The sequence below is a fragment of the Otolemur garnettii genome, unplaced genomic scaffold (assembly GCF_000181295.1).
Source record: "Otolemur garnettii isolate 467f Iridium unplaced genomic scaffold, OtoGar3 scaffold00186, whole genome shotgun sequence".
NCBI classification, from domain to species: Eukaryota; Metazoa; Chordata; class Mammalia; order Primates; family Galagidae; genus Otolemur; species Otolemur garnettii.
In genome coordinates, this window is record NW_003852581.1 from 2,647,405 (window position 1) to 2,666,958 (window position 19,554).

The window sequence follows — 19,554 nt, forward strand, 5'->3', positions numbered from 1 at the left end:
GCCATTGAAACTGTTTACCCAAAACTTTGATCCATAGGCATAATTAGGATAACTATCAGAGTAACTAAAGTTCTGTCATGTGAATAAGTTCTAGTTTTGTCAGAAGAAATGTGGATCAAGTTATCTTTTACAAACTGGTCCATTTGTATTTCTGTTTCATGATTAGAGTTCTAAAGTGAAATGTGTTGAAACTTTGTGTATGAGTGTATATTTTTATATATGTTTTATGTATGTCCATGTAATATATACAAATGTGTGTGTATATGCCTATATAGTTCCAGGTTGTAGACATGCCTAAACAAAAATTGTCAGCAAATTAGAATAAATGAAATAGCAAGTAAATAGAGCATAAAAACAGAAATTTATAGCAGAGGTTTATGAAAATATTTTGGTTTTTGTCTTTTAACCTTAAATGTATATACAGTTTCTTCCACTGATTTCAATGTCTGTGGAAAGATACATATATAATGTGTTTATAAGTAACTATATGATGTGATATTAATTAAAAGTACTGTTGGAGATTCAAATCTGTCCTAGAAATTGTAGGACAGAGCTTAAACCAGAAGTTTAACTTTCCTTTGGTGTTATTTACTTTTGGAATGTTAGACAGTTATTTATGCATTGTCTTGATTCAACAAACCTTTTCCCTAGGAAAAATCCCCAAACTGTTAATTTTTGTACAGTAATTTATTTTAAAATTAAGGAAAATAATGATTGCTAAAATCCAAACAGGATCTCAACACAGTCCCAATCTTTAGAAATATTACATGCACTCCGGTTTATACCCAAGTTGGTGCATTTTTGTTTTGAGATTACTTATGTATTATAGATTTTTTAGAAAAGCTTTATCTTGATCTTCATGTAATAAAAAAGCAGTTAAAACTTTTTTTATTGTTTGAGGTGCTAAGGATTGATGCTGCAGAGTTTCTCAGTCTAACATCCAGTGATATCATGTCATGGGGCTCAGAAAACTACCTTAAAATTAAGGCCTCAGAAGCAGAAGTTCATTGATCTTGTTTTGTCCTCTTCACTTGTTCCTATTCTACTCTCAAACTAGACATAGATATTAGAATTCCTCTTTTCTAAGGCAAGCCATAAAAAACAGAACTTTTTTTTTTCTGAAAGCTAGCCATAAAACCTAAAATTGTTCTATGTAAAAACTGGTTATAAAATAATGACCTGACCTACATTGTTTTACTGTAAAACTGCCATTGCAGAAAGGGCCCCACCTTATTCCTAGAAGGAAGGAATGCACACTAAGGGAGGATAAGCAATATATAGATAGAAAAGCCTGCCTGGGTCCTCCATTTGGCCTGTTAGCATTAGATCACACCCTTTTTGTTCAGTCATATTTCCATAAACTTCTCATACTTTGTTGACCCCGAGTTTGAAAATGGACATTTCCCCTGTATCTCTGAGTGTTCGTTCCAAAGGTACACATGCATAAGTTTGTAAATTTTGTCTCCTATCAATTAATCTCCCTCATGTTAGTGGATTTTCACCAAATCTTTTTGGGAACAGTGGCCTTTATTCTCTATAGTTTGGCTAAACTTTGGAGGGATATAGACACTTTGGTTTTTACAATGTCAATAGATTTTGTTTAGTATGAGGTGGTTTGAAGATGTCTAATTAAACTATCCCGAATAGGAGATATTCTAAAAATGTCTAATACATTGATAAGATTTAGAATGTTACATTGTTTAAAAAAAAAAAAAACAAGTATAATTAAAATACTCATCTTTCCTTTTTTTGGTAGGAATTATGAGTTTAAAAGCAATAATTAAAACTATATTTTAGGGAGAAGTGCAAAAATCCCCAGCTAGAAGCAGCTGTCATATTCAATGTTCCCAAGAAAATTGGGAGAAAGACCAAGCAGCTGCCTATATTTGAACTGCTCGTTATAGAAATAGCAGTGAGAAAGTGCAGGCAACCCAGGAGAGACACTTAGAGTTAAAAAAATAAAAATAAAAATGAAGTAGATACTCCTGGAAAGCAAGTGAAGGGGAGTCACAGATAACAAGCCTGGGTTCTACCATGTTGTGCTTGCTCTGCTAGTGCCAGGTGGGCCGAGCCTTAGAATGCTATTAAGTCTGACTGAAAACTGTCTAAAATCCGTACAGTACATTAGTACCAGTCAGTGGGCACAGTGGAGATCAGTTAGCAGCTGATGCCAGACTGATCTCTAGGATGAGCCACATTGTTCCTATACTGGAATTTTGGCTGGGGGTGGGGATGTGGGGATTGGATCAACTGGTTGGCTACCATTAGCCTTACCTGGTAACTTGAAACCAAATGCTTCACCCAAGTACTTTTTTTAGAGCACAAACTGACCTGAACATGAGAATAGAGAGGGCTTGTGTGCAATAGGCCCCAAACTGTGAGGCATCAGACTGTGGCTTCTCTATGGGAAGGCACTAGTAAGGGTGTGACAAGTCCCATTTTTCAGGACCCTCTGAGAGTTACAACTGCTAGATGGAACTAAACTCCAGTAACCTCAAGGCCTACCAGGTGGTCATCAGCAAATCAAACTGCTGATAAGTTTCTGGAAGGTTCAGGAAGGAGCAAAAGTAACTCTGTGATGCAAGGACCTCTGAAATTGACATCAGCCCACAGACCTTGTTTCCCACAGGTCCTAAAACTCATAGAGTAGGCCAACAGAATAGCAGACTGCTCCTTTGCTTCAGGAAGGCCCTGATCCCTGGCAGACAAGCTAGACCAGTGTTTTTCAAACTTTTTTACCTCAAGGCACAATTGAACCTATAGGTAAATTTATGTGCCACACTTAAATTATGTTGATCAAAAAGAGTTAAAAAAATATCATTTTTGATCTATTAATGCAAACAATTTTGTTTGTACCAGCCAAAAAATAAAACAAAAGAATTTTTTATAATTTATGATGAAAAGATAACAATTAAAACTAAAAATATATATATTTTTTATTTTTCTGTTTATTATAATTTAACCTTGAGTGGGATACTTGAGCTTGAACCCTAAATAATTTGAATATGATATCTTTCAGCTCCATAATAGCTGAAGATTTTAACACGATTCTGACAGAAATAGAGTGATCTTCCAAGCAGAAACTAAACAAAAAATTAATGGACATAAACATGTCTTTAGAACAAATAGACTTAATAGATATATACAGAACATTTACTCCTAACAAACTTAATACATATTCTTCTCCTCAGTACATGGATTATGCTCCATAATTGATCATATCCTAGGGCACAAGTCTAACCTCAACAAATTTAAAAGAGTGGAAATTATTTCATACATCTTTTTATACAATGACAGAATGAAAGTTGAAATCAACACCAACAGAAATCTTCATACTCAAATAAAATAATGGAAACTAAATAACCTTTTGGAAAGCAGGTATTTAATGTACACAATGCTATTATGAAACTAATAGATCAACAACTATACCCCAACATGAGAGAAAAAAAAATCAAGTAGGAGGAGGAGAGAAAGGGCAGAAGGGAGGAGAGAGGGTGTTTGATAATCTCTCATTTAATAAACACAACATAAGGTATAGGGTATACTGCACACCCCTTGGCAAAGGGCTCAACTACAATTTGAACTATAACTAAAAAATGCAACCAATGTAGCCTAATCATTTCTGTCCTCATATTAATCTGAATTTTTTAAAAAAAGGCAATTGTTGCAAATAAGAGATCTATAAAACTATTTTTAAAAATTTAGAAGTCTTTTAATTTAAAGAATCCATCTTTTGGCCATTAATCTTAATAGTATATTTATTCTGAAAGCAACATAATCCAATGCCTCTTTATTGAAATCCCAGGTGACAATTTTACAGATTTATTATGGAGAGGGCTCAGAGAAGTCAGTTTAACTCAATGCCTCTTTGTAGAAAAAAGGGGAGATTCCAAGAGTCTCAAAGCTTAACTCTCAGAAATATTTATGATAGGCAAAGACTTGGTCCCAAGAGCTTGATGTGTTTGGTACAGTGTGCTACTTAGATTGTTACCTGTCTTAGACTATCAATCTTTACAAATCTGTTGCCTGATGTGTGCCTGGAAAACAAATACAGACCTTGGATGACAGAGACTGAGGACAGAATTCCCACTAAGTCAAAAGTCAAGTTCAGGGACATAAAAACAGGATTATAAGGAGACTTTATACTGATTTTGTCTCAGAGACCTGCAACATTTGTCACAAAAGACACTGGACTAATCAGAACCACATAACTGGCTATTATGCAAAGCAGGCTTGAACATTAGGCTTATGGGGTGCTAGCTAGGCCCAAGTTCTGCCATACAATAAGCTTCTTCATGACCAAAACACAAACAATTTGCAAATGGACAACAGAAAATGATAACAATATATTTCTGAGAGGAGTCTGAATCAAACAATGTGAATATTTATACACAATAAGGAAACAAAACACATACTAATCCCAAAGTCTCTTCCAAGAACAGTCACCTAAAAATAGTTTTCTCTTGTTACTCTTACATTTGGGAAGGACAATATCTTTTGTCATCTGCTCAACTAGAGCCCACAGAGAGAAAAACCAGGAATCTGACTAGTAAATAAATCTTACTATGTTGCCAACTGGTCAGAGTTCCAATTTCCTAACTGTAGTTTTCAGAAAAGCAGTGCAATTTTGAGATCCTGTCTTCTATGTCAAACTGTAAGGGCAAGAGAAAACTTGCACTTTTTCTCTGAAAGCTCATTGAAACATCAATTCACAATTAAGGCAGATTAATGAGAGAAATATTTATTTCCAAATACCATGTGCATGGGCAGAATCATGAGTGATTACCCAATATCTTAATGAGGGTCAAATATTTTCATACCTGCCTTTTTTAAGGGAGGGGGCAATGTGGAGTATAAGTGCAACAGATGGTTGCTAGAAAAGATGACAGATGGAATTAGATTGACTTATAAATTTCTGAGAGACAGATATTGTGCTGTAAATGATTTGGGCCAAGTCTGCTAGCATTCATAATTATGTTTCCCACACTATATTGAGATAACAGGAAGAGGAAAGTAAGCCAGTTTCCACCTTTAATATTTTGATCAGGTCAATCAAGTTTATATATACAAATAGAGGGAAAACTTCTTCCAGTGCTTCCTGATATCCATTAGTTTTAATTCAAGGTATTCTTTATACCAAGTAGTCGTGTTTTGGGGTGAAATTTTTTAGGACCCTTAATGAGATCCTACATAACTGCTTCAAATCAAGGCATCCATTTTAAAGAACAATTCATCAGTCCTATCAATTTATGTATCACCTGAAAATGATTGGTTTTATTAACCTTGTGAATGATTTCATAAAGTCTCATTGAAAGCAACATTTGTAGATGATAATCTTGTAGGTGTTATATTATAGAATGAAGATTGTACATTGAATCAATAGTTGAAATAATTTCATGCCAAAATCCTGAGAAAACATTGTTTCAGTTTCCAGAAATAAGGTACAGTATTGAACTCTCTTACAACCACTCCTGCTAACACAGTTCCAGCATTTGTGTTTCCTCTTCTTGCAACCCTAGGTCTCTCTTGATTTGGAGGTCTTGTCTTGAATAGAAACAACATTTACACCAAGAGGCCCAATAACTATTCCACTGGTCTTAAAGTTATAATAACTACTTGGTTCCTTTGAGCTCTCAACCCAGTGGACAACTACGAAAAGAAATCATATCCCATTCAATCATTATAGCGCATGATTATTATGAAGAAATGGGATTTTTGCAATATAGTAGAAGCAGTATGAAATTTGTTGGATTCACTGGAGCTTGTTCAGGTATTGTAATGGTCAGGATTAACAACAGGCACACAACTAGGAAATCTTGTCCTAGATCTCTGTTTTGGGGAACTTAAACTAAGACATACAAGAGAAATTATAAAGTCAATGAATATTTTTTTCTTTCCCTCATAGCTTCCTCTATGTGCTTTTAATGTAACTTTTGATCACCTCTCTTGCACATTCTCACCTGGTTAATAAGCCAGCATTTGTATGCTGTATATTGGCTTCCCATTGATACTTATTGACGTGCTTCCTCCTCATGCCCTTTCTTAGTAAATAACCAAAATTATCTGATTTCTTTTTCTCTACCCTATAGATCTCTTCTATTGTAATTCACTGGGGAACTTTGTTGAATTAAGGTCTTTTGTTCTCCCCGTATAGATATCAAGAGACTGATCAGCTGTGAATCCCCTAGAAGAAGATCCATATGTTATTAATGTTTGTACTTCTTCTGTCCAATTACATGGTTATTTGGGTAGTGCACATAAATTTGACTAACATATTGATGAGATAATACATTATTCTTATGAAATTTTTAATTAATTGAGGACTTTTATAGTAGAAAACAAGCAATATGAGTATTGAATCTCTTTGAATGACTATCACAATACCAACTGCATAGAGATGGTATTTAAATATGTACCTCCCACCTAGATAAATATGTAATAAAGTTCTTACAGTTTCTGATGTAAGAAAAGCATTTTTAACATAGTGCTTGTGGTTATACATCTATGAATTTCCAATTTTTTAATTCCATGCTTTAAAAATGTTTTCCCATTCACATTTTGTTTCTATAATTTTAACAATTTGTATACTTTCTTTCCTTCTGTTCAGTTTTCTTCCCTTACCTCAGACCAACTTGATACTTTTTAAAAAGTGGTTGAAATGCCAATAATTTATAATTTTTAATGGAAATACTGAATTTGCGGTCAGATGAGTTGAATAAAGGTGAGTTTCCAAATTTTATGTACTATAAAAAAGTAAGTAATTTTGTTCTCACTATGTATTCAATGCCAGCAAATATTGACCATGATTTTTTTAAAGTTTATCACTAGAGTAGGAAATTATCTTAAAATTACTGATTTCCTATAATGATTTATGAATATTCTACTACATGTATGTCAATATGTATCGAATTATTTGAGCAAAAACTCAACTAGTAATAACCCTATTTTTTGCACAAATCAGAAATAAAAAGACTAATAAAAAAGGATTATCAGACTGGGACAAAATTTTTCACTTATTAGTGATAGAGGTTAGGTTGTCAAATACAAATCATATCATACGAGTCAAGTGAGACTACTGATACTAAACCTCATATTATAAAGACTTACACAATCAAAACAGAGTTGTTTTCATGTACAATGTTGTGAAACCAGAGAATTACCTGTACTATCCATGAGGAGCTCATTTCTAAAACAAATCTAAGCTAAAACATTCAATTATTATTTTCAAATTTACCAACCAAAAGAATCACCACAAAGAAAAAATAAATGCATGAGATGATGGATATGCCAAACACATTGATTTGATTACTATACAACATATATACATGTCACAACTTCAAATTATTTTCAATAAATAGGTGTACTTATAACAGTAAAAACATTACTACAGGGTGGCTCCTGTGGCTCAAAGGAGTAAGGTGCCAGCCCCATATGCTGGAGATGGCAGGTTCAAACCCAGCCCCAGCCAAAAAACCTGCAAAAAAAAAAAAATTAAATAAATCTAAACCTTCAAAAAAAAAAATTACTACATCTCCCTACTGGTGGAACTGTTAAATGTACTGAAACAGTTTTTATATAAGTGTTGGAGATGCAGTTAGATACATTTATATAAATGTAGAAAATTGTCTCTCATGTGTTATAGATTAAATATTTGTGTCTTTCCAAAATCCACATGTTCAAATATCTCTTAGTCAGTTTAGGCTCCTCTAATAAATACAACAGATTGGGTGGCTTAACAACAAAAATTTATTTCTCACAATTGTTAAGTCTAGTGAGTCCAAAACTAAGGAAACAGCTTATTTTATGTCTATTGAAGACTTTCAGTCTGGTTTTTAAACAGCCGTCTATTCACTGTACCTCCACATGGGAGAAAAATAGCAGAGTTTTCTGAGGGGCTCTTATATAAAAGCATTAATTTTAAATCTGAGAAAGGACTGAAGTCTAAAATCTACACAGAATTTAAACTAATCAACAGGAACAAAGCAAACAACCCTATTTGTAAGTGGACAAGAGCTATGAACATAAAATTCTCTTAAGAAGACAGTTGGGGGAAGGGCAAGGTAAGATGGCCAAACTAAGCCAGCTTTCAACACAAGCTTCTGTCCAGAGGGAGAGATAATAGTCAGAATGAACCCAATAAGGGTGATGGTCAGGAGCTGAGATGAGAGAGAAGATAGATAAGTACACATCATCCCTGCTGAGGCAAGTTGTGACTCCAAGGAATCAAATCAGCATTAAACAGAAGACCTCTTATTTCACTCCATGGGAGCAAGATGCTGAAGGCCTAGACTCCTTCTCCAGAGAGAGCCTGCTGTGAGCCTGGGAATTCTCTTGTCCAGGATAAAAGTTGAACATATATTTTCCCTGCCATTCTGAACTCCCAGTCCACCCTTCCCACCTCGTCTGATGGTCTGGAAACCTACCTCCTACAGAGGAAACCTACCTCCTACCAGAGTTTCTGGCAGTTTCTTGCAAGGGCTGGGCATTGCATGGGTCATAGTGGTGCAAATTCACTGAAAGTGTGACTCAAATAGAAGTGGAGAAAGAATTTCGGGGGTGGGTGGGTGTGACTGGCCCAGCACCGCAAAAGTGTGTATCAGCAGTGGGCAGAGGAGCAGAAACCTGTGGGGCAGCACCTGCTATGCAGCAGCTGCTGTGCACTCATGCTCAGGTCAAATTTTGGAGACACCTCCCCAATTTTGTGAACCGCTAGAGGGACCCAGGCCTCATCCTGCAGGGATACCAGAGGAGGAGTGCCACTGCGGCAGAGGTGCAGTCTCTGAGGGAGAAAAACACATGCTGCAATGTTAACCCCTGGCTTGGAACAGACTCAGGTGGAACACTCCCCAGTTTCCAATGAGCACTGGAGGAAGTCAGGCTTCAGCTCTCCCGCCTGCCAGTGGCAGAGTGCAGCAGCTCAGCTGAGGAGGCATTGACTCCCCTTTGACTCTGTCAGACACAAATCCCTGGTGCATTTGCTCATTGGAGGGAACTGGGCCACAGCCCCACAGTGTTACCAGTGATTGAGTGCAATGGAGGGGCAAGGTGGGGAAGGAGGCTCCAATCCCCCTGACTAATTCTTTTGCTGGGATTGCCTTTCTGACTCCAGGGAGTACCAAAGTGAGGTACACTTGACATGCCAATTGACCCCTATTGTGTGGTTGCTGGAGACCTTTTGAACTCTCCCAGATGAACAGCAATTGTGCTGCCTAGGAAAACTGGTTTGGAACTCTTGGTTTGGGCCAGCCACCCAGGGACTCTCCAAGGTTGATTCCTGGTTGTGTGGTAGTGGGGGATGGGAATGATTCTTCTCTTCCAGTTGTTGCTCATGGGGGGAAGAGTGTCTTAGCTGCTTATCTCTCCCCTACTGAGACTTCAGCCCAAAGGCACTGATTCACAAGGATTGGATAGAGGCTGGCTGAATACAGACAGAGCCACCTAGCTCCATCAGACCAAGCAGGTCCCCAAAGTCTCAGGCTACAGCAATGAAAGAGACCTTGTAAAGCTGTAGGGGAAAAGCCACAGTCACCAGTCCCAGCTCTTAGGTAAAGGGCTGGTTAACTACAACTCCTAGAGCCCTCAATCCAATTTCACCTTACCAGCTTCTCTAGCCAAACTGTGAAACATAATCCTGAGGTGGAACCAGAAGAAAAACTCTTGCAACATGAATAATCAGACTAGATCAACCCCCCCAAGGAATGGCGAAAGAGACACAATAGAAGATGCCATTCATAAACAAATGGGTCAGAAATAGAATTCAGTATATGGATGGCAAATAAGATTAGTAGAATGGAAGTAAAATTGGAATTGGAAATTCAAGGAGTATTTCAAAAGTTGTCTCAAGAAATCAATGAATTCAAAAACAAAATCAACAAGGATTAAGAGGTAATGAGGAAAGAAATTGCAGACCTCAACAAAATGCAAAACATAGTAGAATCCCTCAATAATATAAAGGAACAGTCAGAAGAAAGGCTCTCTGACATTCAAAACAAAGCTTTTCAATGCTCCCAAATGCTCAAAAAGGCAGAGAAGTGGAGAACAAAAACATTTCACTACCTGAGAGGGTTGTGGGACCACTCCAAAAAAGCAAATATTTGCCTGATTGTAATTCCTGAAGGAGAAGAGGATGGTATTAAACGCAGTGATACTCCACTCCAAGATATAATGGAGGAGAATTTCCCAAGCACAACAGGAGATATAGACATTTAGATAGCAGTTTCAGAACCCCAGCATGACTCAATCCAAATAAAGCATATTCTAGACAAAATGTAATTAACTTCGCCAAAGTTAATATGAAGCAGAAAATTCTACAAGCATCCAAAGGTTAGAAAATCATAACCTACAAGGGGAAGAATATTAGAATGACTGAACATCTGTCTGTTTGCAAGCCAGAAGAGGATGGTCATCGACTTTCAATTTCCTAAAACAAAACAACTTTCAGCCCAGGATCCTGTATCCAGCTAAACCGACTTTAATTTGTAATGGAGAAATCAACCTCTTTACTGACTTACACATGTTGAAGAAATTTACCATAACTAAACCAGCTCTCCAAGATATTCTCAGAATGATCCTCTATAATGATCAGCTTAACTGTCTACCACTCAAGTAATCTCATCCAGAAAATCTTAAACAAAATCTAACATCCATGATGGTGAAAGGATTGAAAATATTCACTGGACAATTAAAAAACATGACAACTAAAACACTACCAGGCTTATAAATATTTACAATTAATGTGAATGCCTTAAATTTTCCTCTAAAGATGCACAGATTGGCTGACTGGATAAAAAACTCAGGCCTGATATCTGTGGCATATAACAACCTCCTCTTACCTTAAAGTATAAAAGTAGGCTGAAGGTGAGGGGGTGGACATGTATAATTCAGGCAAATGGAAATCAGAAGAAAGCAGAGGTTGTAATTTTATTTGCAGGTGCAATAGGCTTTAAATTAAAAAAAATCTAGGGAAATATGTATGTCACTACATATTTGTCAAGGGAAACACTCAACATAAAGAGATTTTAATTATTAACATTCATGTGCCCAACCAGAATGCTCCTCAGTTTATAAAGGAAACCCTAAGAGACATGAATAATTTGATATCTTCCAGCACTACAGTAGTTGTAGGTTTTTAACACCCCTTTGGCAGTGTTGGATCAATCCTCCGAGAATGAACTAAATAAATAAATATAGGACTTAAATGACCCTACAACAAATGGGCTTAACAGACATCTATAGAACATTTCATCCTAATAAAAATGAATACATATTCTTCTCATCAGTCCATGGAACATCCTCCAAAACTGAACACATCTTAGGTCACAAGTCTAACTTCAGGAAATTTAAAAGAATAGAAAGTATTCCTTGTATTTTCTGGGATCATCACGGAATAAAAGTTGAACTCAACAACAACAGGAATCTTCATACTCAAACAACGTCATGGAAACTAAATAACTTTATGCTGGATAATAGCTGGGTCATAGATGAGATTAAGAAGGAAATTACAAAATTATCGGAACCATATAACAATGAAGACACAAATTATTACCAAAACATGTTGGATACTGCAAAGGCATTCCTAAGAAGGAAATTTATAACACTGCAAGTCTTCCTCAAAAGAATGGAAGGACAGGAAATAAACAACTTAATGGGATATCTCCAGCAACTGGAAAAAGAAGAAAATTCCAACCCCAAACCCAGAAGAAGCAAAAACACAACAAAAATTAGAGCAGAATGAAATGAAACAGAAAACTAAAGAACCATTCAGAAGATTTATGATCACAAAACTTTTTTAAAAAAATAAAAAAATTGGTAAACCTTTGGCTAACCTAACCAGAAACAGAAAAGTAAAATTTCCAATATCATCAATCAGAAATGGTAAAGGAGGAAATAACAATAGACACATCAGAAATTCAAAAAATCCTTAATGAACACTACAAAAACTCTATTCTCAGAAATACAAAAATCTGGAGGAAATAGAGCAATAATTGGAAGAATGCCACATTCCTAGACTCAGCCAGAAAGAACTGGAAATGTTGAATAGACTTGTATCAAGCCCTGAAATAGCATCAACTATACAGAATGTCCCCCAAAAGAAAAGTCCAGGATCAGATGGCTTCACATCAGAATTCTATCGACCTTCAAAGAGGAACTGGTACCTATATAACATAACCTTTTCCAAAACATAGAAAAAGAAAAGATACTTCCCAACACTTTCTATGAAGCAAATATCACCCTGATCCCTAACCCAGGAAAAGAATCAACAGGAACAGAAAATTATAGACCAATATCATTCATGAATATTGATGTCAAAATATTCAATAAGATCCTACCAAACAGAGTTCAACAACACCTCAAAAAAATTATACACCATGATGAATTTGGATTTATCCCCTAGTTATAATGTCAGTTCAACATATGTAAATCTGTAAATATAATACATCACATAAATAACATAAAAAACAAATACCATATGATTCTCTCAATTGATGTACAAAAATATTTTGATAATATCCAGTAATCTTTCTTGATCAAAACACTTAAGAAAATAGTCTAAGATGGGTCATTTTTTAAACTTGTAGAGGCCATTTACCTTAGCAAGTCCACAGCCAGTATCATATTGAGCGGAATTAAATTGAAAACTTTTCCACTCAGATCTGGAACTAGACAAGGATGACCATTGTCTTCAATGCTATTCAACATAGTAATGGAAGTCTTAGCCATCATTATTAGGAAAGAGTGTGATGACCTAGACCCCTTGATTCCCTGCTAAGACCAGTGGGGAACAAGCCCCCTACCCTTGAAAAAGAAACCTCTCCTAAGCCTTTTAGTCCCAGCCCCCCTTAAGGGTGGAGAAGCAGTCTTAAATTAAGGAAGTATGCAGGGAGGGCTTAAGCCCCTGGTGGAAAGTCCTGAGTTCTGTGGAAATCTGTGTTGAATTATATGACCCCCATCTTGTGATTTATGAGTTAATGTACTTTATGACCCATGAGGTAATATGTACTCTTGTTTTGAATTTTGTAACCCTTAAACTGATTTGCTTAGTTAAGTCAGCATGTACCCCCAACCTGAGTTATGTAACCCTTTATGTACCCCTGCCTCGTGACTTTTGAGTTGTGCTGAGTTGTTATGAGTTAACACATGTACTTTTACCTTGTGACCCCTGAGTTGCTGAGCTGTGCTTGCTTCAGCAAAGATTGCAGTATATAAACACTTTGAATATGCCATTCTTGGCTGCTTGTTGGCCCATCATATCAGTCGCCTGTAAGTGCACCTGCAGGTGTATTAAATTCCTAATAAATTCCTATTAATTAATTACATCTGAAGTGGGGTCCAAATTTCTCTCTGATGCGTGGGATCACAACAAGAGAAGGCAATTAAGGGTATCCAAATGGAGTCAGAGGAGATAAAACTCTCAATCTTCAAAGATGATATGATTTTATACCTGTAAAACTCCAGGGACTCAGTTATAAAACTTTTATAAGTTATCAAAGAATACAGCAGAGTCTTAGGATATAAAATCAGTACTTAGAAATCAGTAGCTTTTATACATATCAATAATAGTTAATCTAAAAAATATTCAAGGACTCTATTCCTTTTACAGTAGTGCCAAAGAAATTGAAATATTTGGGAATTTACCTAACAAAGGATGTGAAATATCTCTTTAAAGAGAAATATGAAACTCTGAAAAAAGATATAGCTGACGATGTTAACAAATGGAAAAACATACCTGGCTCAAGGTTGAGAAGAATCAACATTGTTAAAATGTCCACATGACCCAAAGCAATATACATTTTTTTTATTATATCATAGCTGTGTACATTAATACTGTCATGGGGTACAGTGTGCTGTTTTATGTACAATTTGAAATATTTTGATCAAACTGGTTAACATAGCCTTCATGTCATTTTCTAAGTTATTGTGTTAAGACATTTACATTCTACATTTAGAAAAATTCACATATACCCTTATAAGATGAACCATAGACATGATCCCACCAATCACCCTCCCTCCACCCATCTTCTCCCTTCCCCTCCCTTCCTTCCCCCTTTTCCCCATATTCTTGGGATAAAATTTGGTTGTAGCTTTCCTATGAAAACTAAATTAGTTTCATAGTAGGGCTGAGTACATTGGATACTTTTTCTTCCATTCTTGAGATACGTTGTCAAGAATAATATTTTCCAGCTCCATCCTTGTAAACATGAAGGAGGTAAAGTCCCCATCTTTCTTTAGGGTTGCATAGTATTCCATTATGTACATATACCACAATTTATTAATCCGTTCGTGGGTCGATGGGCACTTGGGCTTCTTCCATGACTTAGAAATTATGAAATGGGCTGCAATAAACATTCTGGTACAAATATCTTTGTTGTAGTGTGATTTTTTGTTTTCTGGATATATACCTAGTAGAGGAATTATAGGATCAAATGGCAGGTCTATTTTTAGTTCCCTAAGTGGTCTCCAGATATCTTTCCAAAAGGAACGTATTAGTTTGCAATCCCACCAGCAATGTAGAAGTGTTCCCTTTTCTCCACAACCACGCCAGCATCTGTGGTTTTGGGATTTTGTGATATGGGCTAAACTTACAGGTATTAGATGATATCTCAAAGTAGTTTTGATTTGCATTTCTCTGATGATTAAGGACGATGAGCATTTTTTTTTATATATCTGTAGGTCATGTGCTTGTCTTCTTTATAGAAGTTTCTATTCAAGTCCCTTGCCCACCCTGAGATGGGATCACTAGATCTCTTCTTGCTAATACATTTGAGTTCTCTGTGGATTCTGGTTATTAAACCTTTATCAGAGACATAAGCAGCAAATATTCTCTCCCATTCTGAGGGCTGTCTTCTTGCTTTACTCACTGTGTTCTTGGCTGTGCAGAATCTTTTTAGTTTGATGAGGTCCCAGTTATGTATTTTTGATGTTGCTTCAATTGCCCAGGAGGTCCTCCTCATAAAATATTTGCCCAGGCCAATTTCTCCAAGTGTTTTCCCTATACTTATTTCTAGTATTTTTATAGTTTCATGTCTTAAGTTTTAATCTTTAGTCGAGTGAGAGTCTATCTTAGTTAGTGGTGACAGGTGTGGATCCAGTTTCAGTCTTCTGCAGGTTACCAGCCAGTTTTCCCAGCACCATTTGTTAAATAGGGAATCTTTTCTACATTCAATGTTTTTAATTGGCTTGTCAAAGATCATATAGTGGTAAGTAGCTGGGTTCATCTCTTGGTTCTCCATTCTGTTCCATACATCTACCTCTCTGTTTTTGTGCCAATACCATGCTTTTTTGATCATTATGGATTTATAGTATAGTCTGATGTCTGGTAGTGTGATTCCTCCTGCTTTGTTTTTATTTCTCAGTAGTGTCTTGGCTATTCAGGCTTTTTTCTGATTCCATATAAAACAAAGTATTATTTTTCCAAGATCTTTAAAGTATGACAATGGAAATTTAATAGGGATTGCATTAAAATTATATATTGCTTTTGGTAGTACGGACATTTTAACAATGTTAATTATTCCCAGCCATGATCATGGTATGTTTTTCCATTTGTTCACATTTTCAGCTATTTCTTGTTTTAGAGTTTCATAGTTCTCTTTATACAGTTCATTCATGTTCTTTGTTAGATAAGCTCCAAAATATTTCATCTTCTTTGTCACTACTGTAAATGGAATAGAGTTCTTGACTATTTCTTCAGCTTGACTGTTGCTGGTATGTATAAAGGCTACCCATTTATGAGTGCTGATTTTGGAACCTGTGACACTACTCTGTTCCTTGATCACTTCTAAGAGTTTTGTAGTAGAATTCCTGGTATTTTCCAGGTATACAATCATATAATCTGCGAAGAGTGAAAGTTTAATCTCTTCTGATCCTATATGAATACTCTGATTACCTTCTCTTGCCTGATTGTGATGGCTAAAACTTCCATTACAATGTTAAAGAGCAATGGAGACAATGGGCAACCTTGCCTGGTTCCTGACCTGAGTGGAAATGATTTCAGTTTAACTCCATTCAGTACAATATTGGCTGTGGGCTTGCTGTAGATGGTCTCTATCAATTTGATAAATGTCCCTTCTATGTCAATTTTCTTAAGTGTTCTGATCATGAAGGGATGCTGGATATTATCAAAACCTTTTTCTGCATCAATTGAGAGAATCATATGGTCTTTGTTTTTTAATTTGTTTATGTAATGAATTACATTTATAAATTTATGTATGTAAACAAGTCTTGAGATCCTGGGATAAACCCACTTGATCGTGGTATATAATTTGTTTGATGTGCTGCTGGATTCTGTTTGTTAGAATCTTTTTGAATATTTTTCCATCAATATTCATTAGTGATATTGGTCTGTAATTTTTTTCTTTGTTAGGTCTTTTTCTGATTTGGGGATCAAGGTGATGTTTGCTTCATAGAATGTGTTGTGTAGTATTCTGTCTTTTTCTATATTTTGGAGTAGGTTAAGTAGTATAGGTACTAGTTCCTCTTTAAAGGTTTGGTAGAATTCTGACATGAATCCATCTGGTCCCAGGATTTTCTTTTTAGGGATATTTTATATAGTTGATGCTATTTCAGAACTTGATATAGGCCTGTTCAACATTTCCACTTGATTCTGGCTATGTCTTGGAAGGTGGTGTGCTTCCAAGTATTGGTTGATTTCCTTCAGATTTTCATATTTTTGAGAGAAAAGTTTCTTGTAATAATCATTATGGATTTTTTGAATTTCTGAGGAGTCTGTTGTTATTTCATCTTTACCATTTCTGATTGATAAAATTAGAGATTTTACTCTTTTCTTTCTTGGTTAGGTTGGCCAAAGGTTTATCTATCTATTGACCTCTTCAAAAAGCAAACTTTGATTTATTGATCTGTTGTATAATCCTTTTTTCTTTCAAATTCATTTAATTCTGCTCAAATTTTGGTTATTTCTTTTCTTCTGCTGGGTTTTAGATTGGAGTGTTCTTCCTTTTCCAGTTGCTTGAGATGTCCCATTAAGTTCTTGACTTCCTCTCTTTCCGTTTTCTTGAGAAAGGCTTGAAGTACTATAAATTTGTCTCTTAGGGCTACCATTGTAGTATCCTAGAGGTTCTGATAGCTTGTATTTTCACTAGCAATTTGTTCTAAAAATTTGGTAATTTCCTTCTTGATCTCATCTCTGACCCACCTATCATTCAGCATAAGGTTATTTAACTTCCATGTTTTTGTATGAGTCTGTAGATTCCTGTTGTTACTGAGTTCAACTTTTATTCCATGATGGTCTTAGAAGATGCAAGGAATAATTTCTATTCTATTAAATTTGCTGAGGTTAGACTTGTGACCTAAAATGTGGTTAATTTGTGAGTGTGTTCTGTGGGCTGATGAGAAGAATGTGATTCAGATTTGTTACAATGAAATGTTCTGTAGATGTCTGTGAAATTTAAATGCTGAATGGCTAAGTTTAAATCTACAATTTCTTTTCTAAGCTTCTTGTTGGAGGATCTATCCAACACAGTCAAATGAGTATTAAAATCTCCAACTATGATGAAGCTCGGAGAAATCAAGTTGCTCATGTATATTAGAGTATCTCTTATATATTGAGGTGTATTCTGGCTGGGTGCATAAATATTGATGATTGAAATCTCATTGTATTGAGTATTACCCTTAACAAATAAAAAGTGACCATCTTTATCCTTGCTTACTTTTGTTGGTTTAAAGCTTATTGTATCTGCAAATAAAATTGCCACACCTGCTTTTTTCTGCTTTTCATTTGCCTGGAATATAGATGACCATCCCTTCACCCTGAGTCTATATTTATCTTTTAAGGTAAGATGAGATTCTTGTATGCAGCAGATATCTGGCCTGAGTTTTTGTATTCAATCAGCCAGCCTTTGCCTCTTTAGAGGGCAATTTAAGCTATTCACATTGATTGAGAATATTGATAAACCTGGTAAAATTTTGGATATCAAATATTTTGGAAGTCCAATGGACACTTATAATCCTTTTGCCACTGTGAAAGTTGGAGTTTGATCAAAAATTTCTGAGTGAGTTTACTTTTGTGGAGGATTGTGCTGGTCATTATGGAGGATAGGTCTGAGAATATCCTGGAGTGCTGGTTTACTTATGGCAAATTTCTTCAACATGTGAATGTCATTAAAGTATTTAATTTCTCCATCATAAATGAAACTCAGTTTAGCTGGATACAGGTTCCTGGGTTGAAAGTTATTTTGTTTTAAGATATTAAAATTCAATGACCATCCTCTTCTAGTCTGAAAGATTTTAGCAGAGAGATCTGCAATCATTCTAATACTCTTCCCCTTGTAGGTTATGGTTTCCTTACATCTGACTGCTTTCAGAATTTTCTCTTTCATATTAACTTTAATGAAGTTAATTATGATGTGCTTGGGGGATGTCTTGTTCAGGTTGAGATGTGCTGGGGTTCTGAAACTGTCTGCTTTCTGAATTTCATAATCTCTTGGCATGTCTGAAAAATTCTCTTTCATAATTTAATGAAAAAGAGCCTCTGTGTTTTATGAAGCAACTTTGTCACCTTCATGGATTCCTATAAGGTGAATATTAGTTTTCTTTGAATTATCCCATAGCTCTCTGAGAGAAAGATCCATTTTTGCTCTCCATTTCTCTTAATCTTTTAGCACTTGGGTACATTCAAAAGCTTTGTCTTCAATGTCAGAGATCCTTTCTTCTGCCTATTCCATTCTGTTTCTGAGGGATTCTACCATATTTTTCAGACCTTTGAGGGCTGCAAAGTTTTGCTTCAATGTTTCAAAATCTTTGGTCATTTTATCTTTGAAATAGTTTAATTCTTGAGACCTCTTTTAAATAATTTCTTAAAACTCTAATTCCCTCCTTTCTTCCATTCTGTTAGTTTTATTCGCTATCCAAATTCTGAACTCAATTTCTGACATCTAAGCCATCTATTTATAGATGGGATCTTTAATTGCATCTGCCCCATTTTTTCCTTGGGGGAGTTGATCTACTCTGCTTATTCATGTTGCCTGAGTTTTTATGTTGATTCTACCCATGTTGAATTACACCATTTGGAGTCCTTCCCAGAACTATTTCTCCAATTGCTGCCACCAGAGAAGATGTTGGCTTCCTCTGGATTTCCAGAGAGACAGAGTGTGTCTGTCCGGAAAAGCCTCAGGAGTATGAGCCTTATTGTTCCCGCTGCTGCAGCTGGTGCTCTTTGCCTCACGGTACTGTTGCTCTAGTATGGTTCCCTCTCAACTGATCATCCTTTCACAGTTCCCAGGCCACCTGGCCTGGTGAGGGTGGAGGGAGCAGCAGGGATCTGCTTGCCATTGGGGGAATACAGGGCTCAAACAGCAGGTCTCTGGCCATCCGGCACCTGGTGAGGGTGGTAGGAGCAGTGAGGATCCACCTGCCATGGGGGGAATGCAGGGCTCAAGCAGAAGGTCTCTCACCCCCCCCACCAGTGCCTGGCAAGGGTGGTGGGAGAAGCCGGGATCTGCCTGACAAAGGGGGAATGTGGGGCTCAAGCCACAGGTCTCTGGCGCCTGGTGCCCCGTGAGGTTGGAGGGAGCAGCGGGGATCCACCTGCCCCCAGGGAAC